Source organism: Quercus robur, chromosome 6, assembly GCF_932294415.1.
Source record: "Quercus robur chromosome 6, dhQueRobu3.1, whole genome shotgun sequence".
Taxonomy (NCBI): Eukaryota; Viridiplantae; Streptophyta; class Magnoliopsida; order Fagales; family Fagaceae; genus Quercus; species Quercus robur.
Genome location: NC_065539.1, coordinates 15,061,320 through 15,067,548, shown reverse-complemented (window position 1 = coordinate 15,067,548; position 6,229 = coordinate 15,061,320).

The window sequence follows — 6,229 nt, the reverse complement described above, 5'->3', positions numbered from 1 at the left end:
TATACTTGTTAACCATGCAACATATTGAACATGAGAATATTCCATTTACGTTCAATATGATATCGGTCCGAGGAGACGTATAAGTGTTCCTCTTGCTCTGTTTACAGACTACAGAATTCTTTCACCTCTCTCTCTCTCTTTTTCCTCAATTCTTCGATCCATCTTCATAGGGATTTCCTTCTCTTATATAGCACCCTCAAATTGATAAGGGCCTTACACTTGTTAACCATCTGGACTTTCACTTGAGTGCCTGTCCCATCGGACATCCACCTTATCTTTCTGTGAGTTGCACTGGCCAAGATAACACTATTCACCTGTCTTCTCTACATTAATGCGGCTGGAAAAGTAGCTTCCTTGCATTTAATGCGGCAGCTGTGGTTGCCTCCTGGACGTCTAACATTTTCCTCTTGCTTGGGATGGTTCCTCACTGTGTGCAGGGTGTACGTCGGACTCCCATTTGGTGTGTCCGAGGAAGCACTCCTCCTCGGACGCCCCTTAAATAAGTTCGGGCCAACAGGATTGGGCTGGAAATCTTCTGGCCCCGTTTTCCCTTCTTGTCATGGTTAGACTCCGCGCGGGGCCCAAAGCCCACTGTTGACTTGTAAATTTCACCCCTACATATATATATATATATATATGTGTGTGTGTGTGTGTGTTTATTTTATTTTATTATATATTTGTATTTATATTTCAATACTGTTATTTAGGTACTGTTCATTGCTTAATATTTTTGTAAATAATTTGTTGACCCTGACATGGGGTGTTTTTTGGTTAGTTAACTAACATGTTTAGTTAAATATTAATAGCATTTGATTTGACTAGGCTGCTAGGAATGCTAGTTAACTAACATGTTTAGTTAAAAATTAATAGCATTTGACTAGGCTGCTAGGAATGCTCTAAGAAAAATAAAAAATAAAAATTGCTATCAGAATCCTTTCTTGTATGAATTGCAACCATCAGAACTTATGTCCATGTATTTCATTCCTTGGGCTCTACAGTCTATATATTGTGTGGTCATTACCCTAAAAGTGCTTTCTCTGTGTGTATATGCTCAATAATCAGAAGAAAAGCAAGGCTCTATATGAAAGGGTTACTCAAAAAATCCTGACATAATCTATCAATGCAATCACACTAATATTTGTTTTGTTTTTTGTTTTGTTTTTGTTTTTTTGTTTTTTTGCTTTTGGAGTAGACTAGTAGAGCAATTCTGCAACGTAAACTTCAATTCTCTTCTCAAAAATAACCATTCTGTACGTTTGCGATTTAATGAATGTACTTTGGGGCATGCATGTGGTGGCCTTAGTCGAGACAAAAAGGAAAAGGGAGGGGATCGAAGTTGTTTGTAACAAGTGCACCAGAAAAGAAAGAAAAAAAAGGAAAGTCCAGCATAAAAGACAGTAAAATAGAAAAAAAGGAACAAAATGGTGTATCTTAGTCCTACTTTTACACCGAACTTAATTATTGAAGTATTCTTCTCAAAAAAACGCTTATTGAAGTATTCTTTATGCAACCATGTCCCAAACGTGATCATTGTTTAATATATTTAGCCTCAATTACCAAAATAAAATAGTCCCAACGTGATATATTAAAGGTTTAATTATTATTTTAGTGCCTAATGTTTGTTTTGTGTGTCAAATTTGGTTCCTAATATTTCAAACGGCCGTAATTATTAGTATTATGTTCTTGTAAGATATGAAATAATTTTCATAGTAAATAAATTCATTTACCTCATTAAATTTTTTTTAATAGCATAACACAAATTTTGGCTACTACAAGTCTACAACCTTGTTCATGCTTTATATATATGGGAAAATTTTAGATATAGTAACTACTAACTATAGTGACTTAGATATGTACATTAGGTTTTTTAATTAAATTCAGACACATGGTTGCGTTAACCAATTAATGATACACAAAGAGTGTTATCTTTTCCAAAAATAATTAAATTCAATAACATTATGTCTTTGAATTTAATTGTAGAGCTTGATGTATTGTGCCTTACTCTTTGTGCTTCATTGGTCAAGACAACCATTATATATAGTGCCTCCTTATACTTTAAGTTTTTTTTTTTCTTATATATTTTAAAAATGATAAACAATGAGTTTATGGAACAAATAGTAAAGAACATCCAAGTAATATGAAATTCAACATACGTGTTAAAGACATTGAAAATTTGCAATCTAACCATGCGATTTTGAATATATTAAACTAATCAAAAGTTATTGAGTGTCGTAATATTAACAAAAAGTTACATTTGGTGTAACTTAATTTTGTCTACACACATGTATATTGAGTCAAGATCAAGTTACACCCAGTGTAGTAATAATATTACCTCACTTAATAACTTTTTATTGGATTAATATTTTAAACCCATCATTGGGTTACATGTTCTCAGTGTTTTTGATATGCATGCCCCATAATTCCTTGGATATAAATAATTAGCGTGTCTCCTATAGATGTGTATAACCTATAGATGATTAATTCATAAGAAATAAATGCATTAACACATGATATAATGAATTCAATGGACAACTTAGGTACAATACTAAGTGAGTTATCATCGAAAAATGAGTGTTATGAATATAAGTGGGCAGTGATATTTGTATTGAATTCAATATAACAATAAATAACCATTTAATTTAGTATAACTATGTGTTTGAATTTAATTAGTATCTTGTGAGCTAAGTCAATTAAATTTAATACAACTATAAAATATAAATTATAATTAAGTAAATTATCATTTCCATGGATTTTCAAGAGAGTGCAAAATATAAGTCATGGTATTTACTGACAAGTAAATGTGACAATTTTATTTTATTTTTTTTGAGAAGAAGTAAATGTAACAACTCATGAAAAAACTTATATGTATTTTGAAAAATAAATGAAATAAATATAAATATATAATCTACTTGGTTGACCCAAAGAAATTTAAATAAATTAATCAACATTTAAATTTTACTACTTGATTTGACTCGACTTGAGAGTTAAGTAGAATCTGAACAAATTTGAACTTGTTTGAAAAATTAATGAATCCAGTTTTGATATAAAATTTACTTAGATAATGAGTTCGAGTCAAATAAAAGTAAACATATTAATAGGTTTTTAAATTTTAATACTTCGACCCAAATCAAGTGGATCGCAGCCATCTATGAGTTAAAATGAATAACTGGGGGTGGGGGGGGGGAGTTTCTATTCGATTTGCCTAGCCTTTCATATAGTCAACGCCTGGTGAGAGACAAAAAGTGAGAGGTGGGTCATTGTGAGTTGTGACATACAACTTGTAATAAGAGATTCTGATAATAGTAGTAATCCTCATCCTATAAAGTCACTAAGCTAACCTCTCAAAAGGTACTATGCCATTATATATAATTATTGTTATTATTTTTTTGGGTGCTTAAATTGTACAAATCCATTGCACTCTTTTTTTTTAATAAATAAATAAAAATCCATTGCATTATTGGGTTTTAGCATATACTTTTTTTTTGGTTGAGATACTTAGAATACTTCTTAAAGAAAACAAAATTGATAAATTTTTAGAAAATTTTGTGCATAAATTGGACAAATTTATTAAGTTCATTTAAAAAAAAAAAAAAAAAAATCATACTTCGCTACAAGAATGCAAAGTTGAGACAATCTCGATCCTATTGCATAAAGAATGTTGCTGAATGATTAGTTAATGGCCCAAATAAGAACATTGTACGTGGAAACGCATTTTATTTCCAACTCGCTGGAATTTGCTTCCTCTTCGTTCAAGAAAATGGCTTGCTCAGTGGAAAAGGTCTAATGACAGTGATAATGATTTCAAACGGATACTTAATTATTTAACATTTTAATTTACTAAAAGTTTATGTCTCTCTTGAGATTAGGCCATAATGTGTTTTTTTTTTTTTTTTTTGGGTCAAAATTTAGGTTACTTTTGATAGATATAATAGAAGTTTAAATTTATTGCGTTCGTTCTATGATGTTGATGATTGTTTTTTATTATCAAGTTAAAACACAAATTTAAAATTCATATTTCTTGTTCGAATACAAGAAATTTTATTAATTGAACTAAATTAAAACCCACGATATTTATATATCTGTTCAAGTTGTAAACGCTTCAACTGTTCTAAGTTGTGACTGAACAATTAAACGCTTTTAACAAACCCTCAGAAGGATTGACAGAATAACAAACATAAACGTTTTTTTTTTTTTTTTTTTTTTTTTAATTAAAAAACACAGACTCCACAAAATTTTTGTGATGCCACTAAAATTAGTTAGCACACTTCTGGGGAAGTCCTAAAAAGCCGAATTAGTTTTGCTGAATGTTGTTACATTTCAAGACTAACCCAAAGTAGGCAGCATATTTTAGTGCTGTATTCGAGAATACATGGAAACATTTAATTGTTGACAAATGTTAAAGAAAAAAGGGAAATATTTTTTTTTTATCATTTGATAGATATAGGAGGGATTTGAACTATAAATGTTTCTCTTTGGAAATAAAAGATGCCGGTTGAATTATGAGGTTATTAATAAAAAAAAAGTCCAAATTTTCAGTTTATTATTATTATTATTATTATTTTAAATATAAGTTTTTCTTAATTTCTTCCTCTCTAAGATTTAATATATGAATATATAGTATTTAAAATTTGGATTTAATTTTCCTCCTAGAATATATTTTCTATGATGAAAAATAGCATCCAAGGTGGATCCCCTCATTAACAATATTCTTCAAATTAATCTCTTTTAGCTTATAAGTGCAGAATTTATTATTATTATTATTATAATTATTTTGAGGGATGCAGAAAATTAAACTTGGGCCATGCAATCAGTGCGAGTTTCCCTTAATTATTTATATTGTAGGGAGCTTCAATTTTCAATCCAGACTGACCTTGATAAACTAAACTCATCATAGTTTTGCATGCAAATATGCATGACCAAGTTCATGGAGACAGATTTTCTGAAGGGAATGATTTGGTTGAAAGTGTTTGGGAGTGAAAGAGGTAGAGAATATATGTGGATTGTGGAGAGACTCTTTTGTGATTGAAGTAATGATGAGTAAATCCACCCACCATAGCACTGAGGCCAAAAAGATTTTGCTACAAATAGTTGCATGACTGACCTAATAAAAGTGCTCCGTACTCCCTCGGGAAAATTTGCTTTCTTTAATATTTTTTGGTGGGAAGCAGATGGGGAAGTGTTGGTGATGCCTTTTAACTCTGCACTGTCTGCTTTTGATGTCACTAATCCTTTATTAGCAATGTGCTTAACCCTTTTGTCTTCAGGCACAGACCGTTATGCCCTTTGGGACTTTGGATTCAGAGAAAAAACATAGGTGTCATCCAACTTCAAAGTTTTAAACCAAGGCGAATATTGAATATTTAAATTAAAGTACAATTTTTGTTATTAAAGTTGGGGGTTATTTTTATTTCAGTCCTTTATATTTCCAAATTGTTACTTTGATGCTTCATGTTTGATTTCGTTATCAAGTTGACCACGTTGTCTATTTTTGTTATAAATAGATAAACATGAATGACATTTAATGGTCAAATTATTAGCAGAAGTAGGCACCATGAAATGGAATCAAATGTAAAAGATCAAAACATAAATTTTAAAACATAAATGATCAAAATGAAAACAATCTCAAACTTTAATGGGGAAAAAACGTACTTTACTCAAATATTTACTATTTAGATAAAGTATGATAGATTATATTTTATGAGGGTGACATGGTTGGGTTGAGTTCCAATTACATTTGATAGAACTTTTCAAGTCTAAATGCAAAAAGCACCCCTTGGAGTTTGGGTTAATTGCAAAAACACCGCATAAGATTTTAATTATTTCTTATAACTTCATGATATTTTTATATCTGTCAAATTAACTAATGAGACAAACTTCCATTAGCCTTTATGGATAGAAAAATCACATGACCATCATGTGATTAATAATATATGTGAATTAATTGGTAAGTTTTCTTAATGTGGTCATGTGGTAATTATGTCCATTTTTCCATCCACAAAAAGCTAACGTAAGTAAGTATTAGTGGTTAATTCGGAGAATATATAAACCTCATTGAGTTATAAGAAATAATTGAAATCTCAAGGGGTGTTTTTACAATAAACCCATATCCCAAGGATGATTTTGCATTTTGACCCAGATTTTTTCAATATTTTTTTTTTACTGTGAAATATTTTATCATTTAATAAATTTCTATTGATTATGTTTTTTTTTTTTTTTTTTTAATTTTTTA